The sequence below is a fragment of the Atractosteus spatula genome, chromosome 10, assembly GCF_055471065.1.
Source record: "Atractosteus spatula isolate fAtrSpa1 chromosome 10, fAtrSpa1.hap1, whole genome shotgun sequence".
Classification (NCBI taxonomy): Eukaryota; Metazoa; Chordata; class Actinopteri; order Semionotiformes; family Lepisosteidae; genus Atractosteus; species Atractosteus spatula.
In genome coordinates, this window is record NC_142715.1 from 15,933,460 (window position 1) to 15,951,836 (window position 18,377).

The 18,377-nt window shown below is 40.6% G+C and overlaps 1 non-coding gene across 1 annotated transcript; it reads left to right on the plus strand.

The window, feature by feature from the left end:
• Nucleotides 1-661: 661 nt before the first annotated feature.
• Nucleotides 662-734, plus strand: trnae-uuc (transfer RNA glutamic acid (anticodon UUC)). Its single transcript has one exon. It is a non-coding gene; the product is annotated as a tRNA-Glu (tRNA).
• Nucleotides 735-18,377: the final 17,643 nt, after the last annotated feature.

Genomic DNA, 18,377 nt, shown 5'->3' on the forward strand with positions numbered 1-18,377 from the left:
GTGCTCACTGCAAAGTAGGAAGGAAAGAGGTGGCCGGATACATAAAACAGCTCGGTGGATAATTTGTAATGACATTCTTTGCTGACAACCAGCAGTCGGATTTCTTTTCATGTTCCGCTGTGCAGTTTGAACGTTTGTTCTCCCAGATCGGTTGGTTATATGAGATCAAGTGATATAAATTAGGACTAATCAGAATCAATACAATTGATGTCTGGCAAAGGCAAATAACCTTTGTACATGATCTGGAATGTGACTGGTTAAATTTCAGCACAGTTGCAACCCCCTTTATAAAGGGTGTGCACATGTATACAACCAAGGCATTGAAAGTTTTTTGTTGTTTATTGTTCCAAAAAATGTTCCATTTGTTTTCTTTCTTAAATGTTGTTGATTAAAAGATCTTATTAAATGTGAAAAAATCTGATTGTGAAAAGGTCAAAATGTTAGTGAAAAAATGTGTAATGTGAGGAAAGATGAATTGTGGGAGCCCCTTGACTCCTCATGTCGTACTGTATTTCTCTCTCATTCTACTGGGAGTGGCGCCATCACTTCTGGATAAAGTCCATCAGTGGTCATTCCAGACAGGTCAAGTACGACTGCACTTTCGGCACAAGAAGAGACATGTGACTTGCGAGGATCCCGACAGTGTTGACTTTCTTCCGGATCCCAGATAGCTCAGTCGGTAGAGCATCAGACTTTCAATCTGAGAAGCCAGGGTTCAAGTCCCTGTTCGGGAATTTGTGCTTTTATTAAATCTATTGTGAATGTCATTACAAATCATCTTTTATCTTTCTTCTTCTAGCTGTACTGTGGTTATTTTAAATGTTCATCACTTGTATTTTCTTTAGTTTTTCCTTTCACAAACCGAAAATGTTCAAGGCGATCTTGTCACTGCACTCCACGTAGATAATCTAAATGAAATCACAGTAGAGTACAGAACACGCAGTGAGGAGAGAAAAGCACACTGCACATCTGCGGAACATCACGTCCGAGTTTACAGCGACATCGGAGATTGGAAGCTAAGTCTTTTTTTATTAAAGGTTCAAGGAAATCTGAATATCTTTACTAGAAGTATTTCAGAATCACAGTTAAATCGAGTACGATTGCTGCACAGATCTGCAGTCTGCAATTAGAATACTGTTTGCGTTGTATAAAATATGGCGTTCAAAGCTTTTCTTAAACCGGAGAGTTACATTTCGGAATGCCTCTTCCTGTAAAAATAAAATCTCTACGCGGACGCTATAAGCAGAGTCTGAAGCCTGCTTAACAGAAGAACTATATTCAGAGGGCCAAAGAAGTGAATATTTCACCAAGTGAGAGGAAGCATCTCAGAAAAAGGAGGTGCAGTTGCTTCCACGCGTCACAAAGTCGGACTACAAGTGCTGAAAAGCTGCTCTCAAGGATAACCCGGCCGAGCACTCTAGTAAAAGGCGTGGAACCGACTGCACCTGATTTTTCTGAGATGCTTCCCCTCTCATGGCGAGATCTCGACTTCTTTAACACCTCTTGATTTAGTTCTTCTGTGGAGCAGGCTTCACACCTCTACGTATAGCGCCCGCGTAGAGATTTTTTTACTACGTAGCACCTCTACGTATAGTGCCCTTGATGTTATTTTATTTTTACAGAAGCACACACACGGAACGTTTTTGTGTTTTACTTTTTATTTGAACAACAAAATAGATTCAATATAAACAAGATTCGGTAGAATCGTCAGGGACACATAAAATAATACAGTTACACTTTCTTAAAAAACAATTAAAATAGGTAAATAAAGACAAGGTCCGCACAGCTTTAATGTTCTTACATTTCGAAAGAGTCTGTAATTACCTCTTTTCGTCTATTGTGAACTGTTCAAACTTAGGACTCAGACCATTTCACTCTACCTATAGAGTAGGTATCTCCTGTTTTAGAAATGCTCTGGGCGGTCTTACACGACGCACCTAAAGTATTCTAATCGTGGACTGCAGATCTGTGCTATAGCTCAGCTGAATCCTAAGATCCAGCAATCGTACTGGATTTGACTGGGATTCTGAAATGTCTTTTGCAAAGTTATTCGGGTTTTCTTGAACCTTTAATAAAAAAGTGATCTGAGACTTGCTAGCTTCCAGTCTTCCAGTGCCACTGTCACTAAACTAGGATGTGATGTTCCGCAGATGTGCAGTGTGCCTTTACTCTTGTCATGTTTTGTCATGTATTCGTTGCATGAGCTCCTCACTGCGTGTCCTGTACTGTATTGGGAATTCGTTGAGATTATTTACGAGGAGTACAGCGACTAGAATGCCTTGAACTTTTTTTCGGTATATAAAAGAAAACGCTAAAGCATATACAAAGTGACTAACATTTCCTATATGTAGGTTTTCTGATTATGTCTCTACTTCACTTTATTTCCTTAGTGACAGGCCATTTCTTTCGGATATTTGTTCTGGCGCGGTTATTGATCCCATACGAAAGATTATTTTTATAAAGAACATGTCACCTGCAAACTCACAGTAAAACTGGTATTGGGAAAAGTTTTATAATAGTACTTTTTATTAGAAAAAAATGTAAATTTATCATTACCTATAGGGTTTCTTACCAGCGTGGAGCTCAAATTCACAACCCCGAAGATTAAGAGTTTGGTACTAGTTGCACCACAGAAAATCGAAATCTGTTATTTATATTAAATACTGCGGCTCCTGTCCTTTTCTTCTCGTCAGAGAAGAGGTCAGTCTGGTCTCCAGTTTACCAACGATAAGCTCAGACTGTGCTCTTCTGTAAAGCAGTGTTTTCTTCACATTGCTTGTATGGGGCAACACATCAATTCGATGACCATTTGCTGTACACATATGTCCCCTCTTCCCTTCACTGAAGTGACATAGACGAAGGAAACTCTAGTCTTGGGCTGCTGTCACCCGGATTTGAAGCGCGGGTATTGCGGTCCCAGCACAAAGTACTGACCACTATACCATCACGGCGAGTTGGGACAGACTATTGTTAATTTTATTCAAATGCTTAGTGTCTTTAATCTGATGGATTCATATACCATGCTCATGAGAAAGTCACTCAGCTACCCACTGTTCCCAGAGCTGGATAGGTGATTCCAGATTCTACAGCTCTCTAGCAATAGAGGGAGTCAGACTACAGAAATGGCGAAAATCTCTTCAAAATGTGGAAATATATTCCAGAGACGAGTCCTTTTTTGAAGGTCAACACTCCTTGCAATTCACCCCTTCCCATGTCGCACAGTGTAGTGGTTATCACCTTCTCTTAAAACACCAAAGGGCTTCAGTGCGAAAGTGGGCAGAAACAAAGTGATCTCTTTTATTATACGTTTTGCACGCCTGACAGGGTTTTACAGTGCTCTTTTCTACACTAAACTGATCATTTGGTCACCAAAAGGCAAGAGAGACACATTTCTATGTTATTAGGAAATCAGGAATCCTTTCCGCAAGAGCCCATAGAAAAAAAAAAAAGATAATATGGGACTATAAACAAATTTTTTTTCTTTTTCGTAGCGCTTGAGCAAATTTTATAAAGAAATATATTTTATATTTCTGACACATGACTTAAAAGGCTGGTAGAGTATAGTTCATAGAAGAGTGCTGACCAACAATTTTCATCAACCGTACTGTAATGTTTTTTATAAAAGTAAGTTAAATGCATACATAGTAAATGTTTTTTTTTTCATATAAAAAAACTCATTCACGAATTTTAACTTTTTTACAATAACGTGTTTTATTCTGATCTTGTGCAGCAATATCACCAGACAGTTTAAGGGTCTGTCGTCCTTTTACTGTTCCGGGTTTTATTCTGTCTTCAGATGCACAAGATGTATTTTAAAAATACGTAAATAACAATTCTGGTGCAGCGAGGCATTCTGATTAATTCAGATTCACTCTTCACGTGTGTTATAGATATCATATAATGTTTTTGCATCCAAGCAAAACCCCGCTTGAATATGAAGTTGATAAACTTTACTTGTAACATATTTAACAAGGCACAGTGCCAAACTATTAAAATACATCAGAAACATACCCGGACTCTTCTAATTTATGCATTTGAAACGAACAGATGGGGGACTTTAACATGGCTTTCAGGAATCTGGAAATTCACTTTTAGGAGTTTTCGGAAGTCTGGACCCAGATGTGCTCGTTGTCACGACCACCAACCCGCCCAGACCACCCCCTAAGAGAACTAATCAGTACCAGCAGCAGGGCGATAATTACAAGCGCTGCTGCACGTGTTAAACTCAACATCAGACGCCCTACCGTGGGGCAGGGTGCAGTATTTAAGCCCCTCCAGCCCGCATCTGTTTTCTGGGTTAAGAGGGAAGAATAAATGTAGTAAATGGAGATGTTATTGCCGCTGGGGAGTATGGAGGCGATGGCGTGTGGAGGGAGGAGCAGAGCAATGAGTCGCACCTGCTGCGCCCTGAGTCCTGTCCTATTTAACCGCTGAGTCCAGATACACAGAGTCTCTACCCAGTGTTGGAGATGTGAAGGGTTAAACCCAGAAGCTGAGATACATTTGAGTTTGATACATTTGTAACGGCCATGGTGGCCTGTAGGGTCGGCATGCGCCGTTACTTTTGCGCACGTTTGGTGTTATACAGTAAGAGTGGTGAGGGCTCGGCTCACTCGGGTGATATTTCACGGTTGGACTTTTCAAGGAAGGTATTAGGGATTAAGGCGTTGGATGTTAACTGTTTAATCACTTTGCAGAAGGGAATTGGTTTTGACATTGGTTTCAAGTTGGTTACTGGAAGAGTTTTGGATAAAAGTAGAGGAGAAAAAAGATGTGGGTCTGATTGGAATGTTTGAATGGCAGAAGCTGATGGATCTTTCTAATAGGACTGTGATTGTTTGCATGTTTAATGAGATGGTGATGAAGGAAGATATTGTGACATGGTTGTCTAAGTATTGTTTAGTGAAAGGTGAGCCTCAGAAAGTCTGGGATGATGATGGCATCTGGAACTGTGCATGGAGAGTAAACTATGGCAGTTTTAAATGCATTCCTTCTTTGATTGGATTAGGTGGAAAATAGAGGCTTTGTGTTCTACCAAGCACAGACAAAACTGTGCAGGAGTTGTGGGAGCTGGGTCTCTTTGTGGATGCCTGCACAAATGTGGTGTGTGTGGTAAGTGCAAGGAAATTGGACATGCATATACTGAATGTACAAGCGTGAGGAAATGCAATCTATGTGAGTGTGAAGGTCATGTGTTTAAAGACTGTCCAAATTCCTTTGCAAATAGAACAAAACTGGGAAGACCGATGCAAAAACACGAAGAGTTTGAAGAGGTATTTAGGGCTGGAGCAGTGGTTCTGGATCAGGAACTGGATGTGGTTGACGTTGAAGAAAGCAGTGGAAAAGAGAGCGAGGGTTCAGAATGGAGTGAAGGAGATGAGGCTGAGGTAGAAGAGAATGATAATGTTGCAAAAAGTGAGGTGGAATCTGAATTGATTGGTAGCATCTCTCCAAATCGCCTGCCACCTGTGGAGACTGAAAGCACTCAAATGGAATGTACAGAACAGAGGGTGCAGTCTAAAAGGTCTGCTGAGACATTGGATTTAGAAAATGATTTAACTCTGAGTGGAAAAGTGAGGGAAGAATTTTCAGAGTCCTCAGGTAGGTTCTCCCAGGGGTTTAGATATCTCAGATATGTGATCCTACTGACCAAGCTTTAGAACCAGAGACTCAAGAAGGGCAGGTGGAGAACCATGGGAGGTGGTGGAGGAGGAGACAAGAAAGCAAATGGTGGGGGGAGGCCTGTATAGTAGGTGTCACCGACTGAATGATAATAGCCAGAGCTTTGTGTACCCTGGTCCTACTATAAGTATGGCTCTTAATATCGTGTCCATAAAAGTGAGAAGCATTCGCTCCAAGTTAAGGGCAAGGACTATACTATTATTTGTGAGTAAGGTAAATTATATAAATGATATTGTGTTGTTACAGAAATGTGGGTTAACCTTTTAAAAACAGCTATAAGGATATGGAGGAACTGTGGACATTGTGCCTATCAATCTGGAGTAGGTCCAATGAGAATAAATCTGATGGTATAGCTATTTTAATTTAAAATAAGATGGTAGAAGTACGTCCGCACCTTGTAGTGAAACCAGGGAGAGCACTGGTGGTGTATCTGGGTTTCATGAATTTTAACTTTTAAATGTGTATTGTCTGAGTTGCCCACATGACAAATATGTTCTAATTCAGGAATTGAGAGATTATTTATTGGGATGAGAAACAGTGGGTTTTAGCTGGGGATTTTAATTGCCTTTTAGAAAGAGGGCAGAATGAGGGGCAAGAGATGGGTCCAATTTGATAGATCATTAATATTATTGTAAACGGTATGAAAAGATTTTAAACTGAAAGATACCTTCAAACTTCATAGTCAGGGGAGGGCAGGTTTCACATGGCACAAGTCTAACGGGACCCAAGCCTCAAGCATAGATTTTGTTTTGATATGTGATTTTACTTGCACAACCGCAGGCTTAACCCCTGTTTTTTTTCCTCTGACCATTGTTTACTGTCATGTACACTTTCTATTCCAACGGCTGTTACTGTGGGGAAGGGTGTGTGGAAGCTGAATATTTCACTTCTGGAAGATAAGAAAGTGACGGGCAGGTTCAGGGAAAGATATAAGGAATGGCAGTCTTTGTACAACCTGTTTGGCACAAGAGCACAGTGGTGGGAGGAGGTGAAGGAGCGTACATGTTACGTCCCAGTGTGTGGTCTGTGTGTTTTGTTGTTTGTTCCACACTTCTGACTTTGATTGTTCTCCCTCCCACCATTGGTCGATCATTACACCATTGTTTCCGTATGACACTATCTTCAATTAGCTTCTTGACCAATCACAACTCATCTTATTCAGTATAAAACATGGAGGTTTTTAGAAGGAAGGGGCCTTTTGTTTGACTTCGGTCCCACTTGGCTTTGGGCTTCGCTTCGCTTCTGGTTTTGCTTCGGCTTTGTTGTTTTGTTGGTTTCTGTTCGTCTCTTTGTATTTTCGTTTGAGATATTCTTATTTTGTCATTACCTTGCCTTAACTTATTGTATCAACCTCTGTGTTCTTTTGTAGCCTGTTACTTGTCTATTCTCATTTGTATTCGTAATTTGTAGTTCACTTGTGTATTTGTGTGAACCTTTGTGTATAGGGTTAGTTCAGGTTGTTGGGCACTTTGCATACAAATAGTTGATTCTTGTATTAGTCACACTAGTTTAGTACGGGTGAGTGCCATTTGTCTTGTATGGTTTTGGGTAGTCAGTGGAGGTTAGCTGAGGTGTTGAAGACACTGAAGACCATGTGTTTTGGGTTTTCTTTTGTAGTCAGTTTAGCTTTCCCTCACTTTCTTAGCCAGCTCCATTTTGTTTATTTCTTTTCTTTGGCACCACTCTAGTTCCCTTACCCTGTGTGTTAGTGTCCAATTACATCCAGTCACTTATTCAACTTAAGATCATCACTTTTGCACCGACCCTTGTTATCACGCTTCCTAGTCCCTCGCCAGAACCCACCTGCTTCCAAAAATTATCCTAAATGTAAAACCCCTTTACCCCTAGACACTTGGGGTCGTAACATTGTTGGGGGCTCATCTGGGATATATCTCAAATTCCTGTCCTAAGGATTTTTTTTCAGTTGCAGAATATTGATGTTTGTACTTTTGTACATTTTGGGACTGGTTTGCGTCATTTGGTATTTGTTTTGGAATAAGGACTGGTATAGAATTCTGAGTTTTGGATTGTGTTTTTTTGGCAAGGTAATTATGGCTACATTTGATTTCCGAAAGTTTGTGGAACCTACCTTTTAAGCTGCTGGACAAGTGTAGGAAGGACCAATTGCTCCAAATTCCCGATCACTTCCTGATTCAGGTATCGACACAAGCTCTTAAAAGGGACGTCAAGAGAGCTGTGATGGATAGGTTGGTGGAGTTAGTTTCTTGTACTAGCGAGCAAGGATGCTGGTTCTCCTGGGGCTGGTGCTAAACCTGCTTGGACTTTGGAAAAACAGGATGAGGTGCAGGGGGTGGCTGAAGGCTTAGCGGAGGCAGAGATCAAGGTCACATTACCTCCCTTTGAACCATTCTCTCCAGTTTCCACTGGGTCAAAAAGCAAGACTAGCCTGAAAGTGTTTGGCCCTACTTTCATATGGAGGTGCAGAAAAAAAGCTCAGGCACACCAGGCAGAATTTATATTGCACCATGCAATTTGAAAAATGGAGATCGAGGCGGAGAAAGAGGTTAAGCTCTGACAGCTTGAACTGGAAGCAAGAAGGAATGGTCCAGCTGTGCAGCTGACTCACTCCAAGGCCTCTAGCCTCTCTCTACCACAACTCTACCACCTTCGATGCAAGTAAGCATATTGCTTTAGTCCCTCTATTTAGGGAGATGGAATTTGATTCATACCTTGGTGCATTCAAGCGAATTGCTACATCGCTTTGCTGGCCTAAGGAGGTCTGGTCACTGATTTTGCAGTGTAGACTAGTGGGCAAAGCTCAGGAACTTTGCTCTACACTTTCTTTAGAAGAAAGTTTGCACTATGATACTGTGAAGGCTGCAATCCTACGTGCATATGAACTGGTTCCTGAAGCTTATAGGCAACGATCTCGAAATCATCATAAAGAGTCAAGCCAAACTGTTGTTGAATTTGCCAGAGAAAATGGAATTCTCTTTGATAAATGGTGTATAGCCAGTAAAGTGAGTGACTAACTCATTGCAAGAGTTGATGTAATTAGAAGACCTTAAAAATTCTTCTTGGTTCTGGATTTCCAATTCTGGATTTCCAGAACCAAGCACTCAAAATACATCCCCCCCCACAAACAGCCCTTGGATCATCAACTCGATCAGGAATCGCAACCACATTCCCTTGATGCTTCCCTACCACCCTAACACACTTTCTATCCCCAGGATCATCATTAGCAACTGCTCCATTTTACATGATGATCACTCCATCGGTACCCTTTTTTCTGAACGCCCAATCATCTGTTATCGCCGATTACCCAATTTACATAAACTTCTTGGTCACAGCTCCCTCGACAATCAACCCCACCTGGCACCTGCAAATACAGATCTAACACACTCATTCAGGGCACCTCAGGTGAATTTCGGATCACCCAGATGACATCCTGTATCTCCAGCAACCTCATTTACTGTATCTCTTGCAAAAAATGCCCAGCTATCTACATTTGGGAAACTAGAAGGAGACTAGGAGAATGCTACAGAGAACATCTTAGGGCTGTGAAGGTTAAATATATTTCCAAGTCTGTAGTTTCTCATTTCACCTCAAATGGCCATGATCACACTAAGCTCTCGGTCTCTGTTCTCAAAGAATGGTTTCTCAACTCCATAGCAGAAAGACAACAGAAACTAAACTAATCGTGAAACTAGGTTCACCCTTCTCTCAATGACTGACTTATTTTCATGTAATCTACGCTAACCTCTTGCAGGTTTTGACTTCACACCTTTCTTCACCCTCTCCACTTTGCACTTCCTGAGTGGCATCTCTGCCCCTCCTGCCTCCTTCTCTCTACCAGCTTTTGTTCTTCTGTGCTGTTTAGTCTTTGCTTTCTTCCCCGTCTTTCTCGCACCTGAAAAAAAGTTGTATTTTCTATCTTCTCTTTTTTGCATGGAATAAACCTATTATTACTTGTTCCATTTCAGATTACACATGCTGATGCAGCTCCCCACCTGAATTAAACTACTTCAATATACATTTGTATATGTTAATTTAAAACTGTAAAAATAGTAAGATTGTCATTTCAGTTTAAAACTTTGCAAGCAGTAGACGCATGGCAGGATGCACCCAGGAAAGGACACCAGTCCATCACAGGGCAACGACACAAACGCACTAACTCGAGGTCCAGATTTACCTGAAGCCAACTAATCTACCAGTATGTTTTTGGACTGTGGGAGGAAACTGGAGCTCCCAGATGAAACCCACTTGAACACAGGGAGAACAAAACTAAGTACTAAGTACTAAGAACTCAGACAGCTTCCTAAGACTCCTCTAAACAGACACAAAATTCCAGATAAAATCTTCTTCAAATAAAGAGCCACAGCATATATACGAGAGTCCCAGGCATCTGTGATCAGTCTTCAGCTGATGCCTCAAATTGAACCCAGGGCCCCAAGGCTGAGGCAGCAATACTGACCACTGCACCACTGTGCAAGAGTGCTGCCAATAACCATATAGGCAGCACATATCAAGATCACAAATTGCACTTTTCAAGAAATCATTAACACCCACAACACACAACACAGGTCCATTAAATTCAAATACACTAAGCATGACAGCCAGATAGGCTTCCTAGACACCACCACATACAAGGGTTCCTCCTTCAACAACAGACAAACAGGACATTTTTTATATAATGTTTTATAATATATATATTATTTTATTTTTACAAAGTATTTTTAAAAGATACAGACACACATGGCTTACTGCACAAGGATAGCTTCCCCCAAAGCATACTTTCAAAGGACTGGCAAAATCACAACTCCTACACTTCCACAAAATCTGTACACAACAACAAGACTTTGAGGAAGCCAAATACACACTCTTCCAAGCTCTACACCCGAGCGGATACACACAAAGTTTCCTCAAAAATGTGGCCCAAACATTTCTAAACAGAAAAACTCCAGATGACAGAAAAATCCCCCTCATCACATCATATTCCCAACTCAGCATAAACACCAACCAAAAACTAAAGTCTACAATCACCATTATATTAGAAAACACAAAAGGGAGCACAAAATCATATCTGCATACAAAAAATACCAAAAAACTTCAGCTTTATTTAGTCCAAAGCAAGCTAAAACCTGTACAAAACAGATCATATACACCAAGAGCTGAACATTTCATAAACAGAAAACAATGACCCAAAACAACAAAACTAAAGAAATTTAAGTTTTGCAAGTTGCAACAGCATCCAGTGCAAAAAGTGCGGGGTGACCTATGTGGGGGAAACGGGTAACACCATCTGAACCCGACTGGCACAACACAGGTACATCAGGAGCCACGGGACTGGAAAGCAACCCCAACTGGACGGAGACAGAAAGAAAGAAAAAGGAAAGGATATTCAGAAGAAAAACCGTAAGAATGTTGCTAAGAGATTACTAGAAATAGGTCATTTTCATTTTAAAACTTCTTTCAGTTGTACTTTTAATTTGAATACAAAAAAAGTTTATGAGCATTAATTTCTCCCACAGATATAGACAGTTGCAGAGTCCAGAACCAAGTACGAAAGATTGCACAGACTGGGCAAGACATCACCTTGCCTGAGCAGCTTCTTGTACTGTATTACCTGCAGGCCTTTCTCCAGCTGAAGCACCTGCAGCACCCAGGGGTGGTAAAGAACATGACAGTAAGGATACTTTCATACAACAAAAGTAAGAAATTACACATATGGGATTTTTACAGTTTGGTGTATTCATTTTTATTTTCTCGCTATTACAGGTCTAGGAATGAATGTAAAGAAAGTGTTGTTTCAACAAGTGGGCACAAAAATGGTCATAATTGCTGTTAAAGAGCACAAAACCTCAAATAGCAGCTGGCTTCCTTTGCATTGAGTGAAGAAGAGGAACATGCAAGTTGATGGGTACATTAATATACCCCTCCACTCGATTTAGGGTTGTGGTAGAACTGAAACCATCCTGGCAAGCAGTGGGTGCAAAGCACTGTATCACCCATAATGTAACACCAGTCCATCACAGGACTCACTCACACCACAGCCAATTTCATAGAAGCCCATTAAAATCCATGTCAATACAGAGCAAAAGACCTCCACCTCCATAGCTTCCATCATGAACAGTATTTAAGAAAATCTGGAATGCACCTTAATTGCATTTTATTTGTGTTTTATCAGATGTTTCATCTTTACTTCACTAAACTGCGCTGTAATGCCCAGGTCAGCAGCTGTGTAAGGAGACGGAGAAGTTTTTCAGTTCATCTGCGGGAGGGCCAATTCACAGTCCTTCCAACGACTTGAGAAGACTGCATGAGAAGTAAGCAGAATAATATATTACTTCAATTTCTGTGGGTTGGAAACAATCACAGATGCTTGCTTGTTTATTTTGTAGATGCCACCTGTCATTCATTACCAGCCCTGAGGTAGAGATGGCAGCAAAAAACGTGGGATGGATAGTCGCAAGACAGTGCATCCCTGGAGAAAACGGGCAGACCTTCATTCACAAGGAAAGGCACTGCAACAGCTCAAAGCAGATGAGCCTTGGGACACGGTGGCCTCATCAGAGGAAGAAGAATGCTGTGAAGAGCTGGGAGCTCAACCTAGAGTCACCTCTCAATAAGTAACAGGTGTAAGACATGCGTCCAAGACAGAACCTCAAGGGGAGATGGCGAGCTTGCTCCGAGACTTTCTGTCTGGGCAAAAAAGAGAGAGGAGGGATTGTTTGAAGACTATGTGGACTTAAAACCTCCCTTTAAGAGATCTAAATTGTACCGGCATCGCAGGCTCAGGGAGCATCGCCAGGAAGCATGGAGACAGCAGAAAGTCCACGGCTTTCTCTTCCTACACTGGCTCCACGACAACGCACTACAGTGACATCAGGTCAGGACCAAGCTCCGCCAAGTTCAATACCCATGTCTGCTACACGTGCTTCAACAGAGGGCATGTTCCAGAAAGAGCCTAAGATGCCCCCCTACCAGCAAGGTGAGGACATCTCCTGCGATTTGAGCGCATGGCCAGAACCTGGAAGTGGCCAGAGGAGGAGGAGTGGTCCTGTCGGCTAGTGCCTCTGTTTACAGGCAAGGCTTTGGAGGCTTACAGTGCCATGGATGAAGACCGATCTAACATATGCAGTGACCTGAAGGAGGCGCTACTTACTAAATTTGACATATCCCCAGAAACATACAGACAGCTCTTCAGGATGACCAGTTTTTCCAGGAGAAATGCCAATGGAAACCTACTACCGCCTGAGGGGTCTGTACAGAAGATGGATTCGCCCAGAACAGTCTTCCAAAGAGGAGATTGGCGAGGCCATAATTTTGGAGCAGTTGCTACGTGTCCTCCCTTATGACACCAGGACTTCAGTAAAAAAACATGAGCCAGCCAATGGGTTGACAGCTTAGTCTCGCTATAGCTGCAGGGTGGAGCTGATAGGACCTACGTGTGGTAGGACTCCTGGTCTTCTTAGAGACTTCTTCTTAGAGAAAGGGTTTGTTTTTTGTGCGTGTGTACTAGTTCTATTTTGTTGGGTTCTTTTTTTTGTTTTGCTATATATATATAATTGTTTGTGGGGCGCACTGTCATAATATGCCATCACTATTGCACCTAAGTGCAATTGCAGCTGAGCCATCATTCTGTTTTAAAAGGACTCACTTGGGCACCCCTCCTGCCCTCCCGGTGACATCCCCACCGCTGCCACCAATGCACAGAAGAACATTGTGGTGGATTATTTAGCCCATTCCAATGTGACCGTGGAGAACTATTATAGAATGCTGACACATCCCAACATCTGCTCAGCAATTGAAGTAATTGAAGGCTTCGCAGAAGAAGGTGTTTAGTAAGCATCAACACGATCTCAAAATCAATACCTCACAAAACAACAATTATTCCTTTTTTTAAGTTCAGGGGAGCAATCAGACCCTGCACAAGAATGCACACCTGCTATAGAATAAGTTTGAATACAATGCAACCTTTCAGTTATGTGTTGACATTGTGTTACAGAGACCTGTGATATTTTATTTAAGTTTTTACAACAGTGAATCAAGGCCAAGATCCACTACAACCACTGCAGGATTTACATGTCTGCAGACCATTAATGGCAAGTTTACAAATCAATTATCTTCACTGACAAACACTAAGTTTGGAACATATTCTGAGGATTTATATTGTAGTTTTCCTTCCAGATCTTAACACTAGATAGTTGCCAGGTAACCTACTATATTCAAATGGACTGGTCAGCCAATGCATCAACAGTGTCTGAAGTGCTTGAGAAGTTGAAGCCTAACACGGGGCTACCACCAAATGACCAGCAACTTAAAAAGATAGTAAAGCGTCAAACCAAGAGAGGCCTGAGCATCACCGAGAATCCTGTGAAGGGCAAGAAGGTTGTGACTTCCAGGTTTCCAGAAAGGAGATGTGGTGTGTGATTATCCTGGCAAGGTCATCACAGAGACAGCCACTAAAGCCCTAACGACACAGATGGCAGAGGGAGAGATATATATATATATTTTTTTGATGGACCTGCACAAAAACTGTGCATTGATGCTCGTGAAGAACACTGTGCCTGCCTCACGGATATGGAGACTATCAGAAGGTGGATAAATCCAAAGAGAAAAGACAACATCAAGGCTTTAAGAGGGTCATTTATAATAAATGAACAGCCTGTCATAATTCTGTCTGTGACAGAAAGTGACATTGTTGTAATCAAAAAGGAGCTCTTTTCCCTCAACATTTCAAGGTGAAGGACAAGCTCAGGAGTGGTTGGATCACTGACCATTTCCAAAAAAGAAACTTAGTAAGTATATTAAAGGGCATATTCTGAAGATATTCATTTTCTTGTAGCTTGAAATTAATGTTAGAATTATGTTTGTGTTATTGTCTTAAAAATTGCATTTCTCATTCTCATTAGCAAGGCTATAAGGAAGGGATATGGGACTGGCAAAAAGATGCATGATTTTCAGAAGAGCATAGAAGGCAAATAACTATCCCACTCAATTGTTACTGCAAAGAAATGCCACATAGTGTAAACAAAAAAAAAAGTTTTGAGAGGTGAACCATTTTTGAAATTTATTGACAGAATCTGAATAGCACAGCATTCCCAGACCAGGCACCGGAGTTTCCCAGCAGCGTTAGATGGGTAGTCTCTTGGTAAGAGAGAGATCGACGGAGTACTGGACTTCATGAACGACACCTATCCAATTAATTGAGAACAGAGCCCACAAGATGAGTCTAGAGAACAATTTCTTACAATTTTAGTGGTAGTTTCTGAATAGATTAAGGACAACATAGTTGTAAAGCTATCTTGCAACTTCTTAGAACATATTGTCAGTGGTTTATATTTAAAATCTAAATATTTCAAATTAAATATTTTTCTTAAACAAAGGACATTTTTCACAGGAATAGCAGCCTAAATCAGATGACAAACTTGTGATAAATTGTGAAGTGCAAAACACAGTTGTATTGTTTTGTTTTTTTCTTCAACATAATCATATTAATAGGCATTTTATTTTTATAGCGGCCGCCTGCCATTCACCACCAGCCAAGATGCCACGAGGTACATGAGATGAACCAGAAGTACTTAATGATACAGAGAAGAGCATATGGGGGGAAAAAGACGACAAGAAATATCCATTAACACCTGCATCTGGAAGCCAGAAGATGGGTGATGGTCAGCTCTTCAAAAGCTGACACTGGAGGTTGAATTCAAGTTTTAACAGGGATTCTCTATGTTTGGCTTCAACACAAGTTATATTAATATGCTCACATTATTCATTTGTACAAAGTGCCCGATATTCAATACAACCCACGTTCCGAGGAGTACACATGACCCAGCCAAAACATGGCTAACTGAAGTGCGGCAGACCACAGGGAAAGAACTCTTGCTCACATGGATGTCTCTGCTCTGAAAACCACTGGATAAAGGTATATGACGGTCTGTTCTCAGCTGTTGATGTTGTGAAAAACCATTGAATCTGAAAGATTGAAGTGTCACCATTCTATGAAGTTCAGAAATAAGTATTATATTGAGAAGCTAGATCCGTTCTACTAATAGCTGTAGTACTTTAATATTGTACTGTTTGCTCTGGTTTTCAGACATCAGTCCAAGATCATTGGTGGGTTAATTGGTTTCTGGTGAAATTGGCCCCAGGTGTAAGTGTGTGTGTGTGTTTACATTTCTATCCGTCATTCTCAAAAGATGGTTTTGTTTTCTTTTCTTAATTGCTCTTGATTACTAGAGATTTGGCATAATACATTTGTGATTAATTTTTCATATAATGTTTATTTTTAGATAACATTTTCTTTGTGAATAGTCTTATTTTGATCTACATAATGTCAATGAGTTAGTACCTTAAAGAACAAGCAGTAAAAAAAGACATTTCAGGCAGTTTATTAGCTAAAGTTTTTATAAGTGAACTGAGATTCCTGTGCACTGCAGAGACCCATCTTTAATATGCTGCATGTGTTCGTGGTGGATTTGAAATTTGTTTGTCACGATGTAAAAGTATAGTAAATAGATAATATACTCTACTAATCAAGACTTGACTTTTTTTAATTACATACTTCCATTGACTGCTTTGGAATACATTCCTCAGTTTTCCTGAATAATCATTGTCCCACAGTGAAGACCTGGGTGACACTACAGGGGTCAGGGCTGTTCTGACTGGAGGTTTGTGCAGACTAGCCATTGTCTATATAAGACTGTGAGATCACTGGGGTTCCCCCCCCCCTGCCAACACCTGTAACACTGTCAAGTGGTTTAATTACCTACAAAAGCTAAAGTTTCCTCCATTAAGGGATCACAATTTGTCACATTCTGGCTGAACAAGAGACAAAATAAACCAGTAGAACAAGTCTGGAGCAGCAGAACAGAGGTTTTTGTTTATTTGTTGTAAAACAAGTCAGCCCTTGGGAATAAAAACTCTCCCTCCAGGCTGGTTGGTATCTCCTGTATTTGCCCAATATTCCCAGGGCTTCTCAGCTGAGTGATCAAAAGCTGAACTGCAAGGAGCTGAATTTCACACTGGGTTACAACAGACCCTACTGGGAGAATGGGCAGGGGAAGGGCGGTTGTGCTCCTGAACTAGTCCCCTATTCTCCTACTCTCGTATTTGCATCACAGTCTATAAACTCCAGCCCTATTGCTTTTCTTCCAGTTCATTTTTTTAATACAGCTCGTGAATTATGTATACTCTTGTGAAGTATCAAGAAAGCACTCATCTTTATTTCACGTATACAGCAGACTGTTTGGCAGAAAAAAATAAATAAAAGCGCTATTCCCGGCGGTCTAGCACAGTAACCACATCTCTAATAACTTTAATTAGAGGAAGAAACCCAGCTTCTGCTCAAAAGGAAAAATCAATGAAATCATGAATCTCCAACACTGGCTGGAGACTCTGTGTGTCCGTGCTCTGCGGTTATATAGGACAGGACTCGGCGAGCTGCGGGTGCGGCTCATTGCTCTACGCTCCCCGTGCGGAATGCGCGTCTCCTCCTTCCAGACTCGTAACACCGCTGCATACATCCCTCTTAAATCCCAGAAACACAGAAACTACGGGGTGTTTCTATGAGTTAATACTGGGTTTCTCTGTTCGAGGTTACAAGCAGAAACAAAAACGGCGCTGAAAGCAGGAAGTTATTTCTGCTCGTAGGCATAAACGTGTAAAAATAAATTTTCTGATTCCTAAAACCTAATAAAATCCATCTAAGTCTCCCTTTCGTTCCCAATGCACATAACTGAATATAAACCAGTCAAGTTCAGGTACTTTTCTGATGTATCTGAATAGTTCTGGCGCAGCTGTTACAACAAAGATACTTAAGAACTTATTTTTCATACGAGCTCTTGCCGTTTATAAATTGAATTTTTTTTTCAATTCGGTAAATCACACGAAACACCAACAGCACTCATCGTAAGCATCTGACCAATCACATTCCTGAATTTTAAACCCATTTAGAATGTATTTTTAATTTGTTTTATTTATTTTAATTTTACACACCTGTTTTAAGTATTCTTGCCATTTTTAGCATACTGTAAGTGTTATTTTTGCATTTTACAGAGCTTTTTTCCAATATATTGTGAGCATTTTAGTGTCATTTTAAAATAGGACTATCAATGCTCCTGACTTTTAAACCTGTATTTATTCTGACATTATTCTCTCCACCTGCAGATGAGGGAGGTATTTGATTTTAAATTTTTTGATTTGGGGGGAAAATGTACATTCATTTCCTTGTATGTATCACCAGTGGAAAACTTGGCATTTTTGGATGAATTGCAATCCTTACTGCAAGGCCTTCAGACTGATATAGAAATGACTGGAGATTTAAGTGACACATTTGATAAATCAGACAGGAACAGCATAACGTCTAAAATGGCAGAACCCTCTAAAGTACTGATAAATTTCAGGCACATTCATAATAAATAAAATTTATTTAATTTAAAGCATAAAATTTGCTTTAAAAAGAAAAGCACAATTTGTATGATATCATATTTCAATATCAACGTTCAGATGAAGGATTTGAAGAAGCAACAGCGATAGGAAAGTATATTGATTTTGGGACAATGTTTGCATCCAATAATCTTTCCTCCTGGAAAGAAGGAAAAAAAACATGTTTTGAGTCTCAGTCTTCAGGATCGGAAAAAAAATGTGCAAATTTGTTTCCGATGTATTTTGGATAAAGTTATAACTCTTGTAGTGGTTTGATGGGTTTACTGAGACAATTATCAATTGTA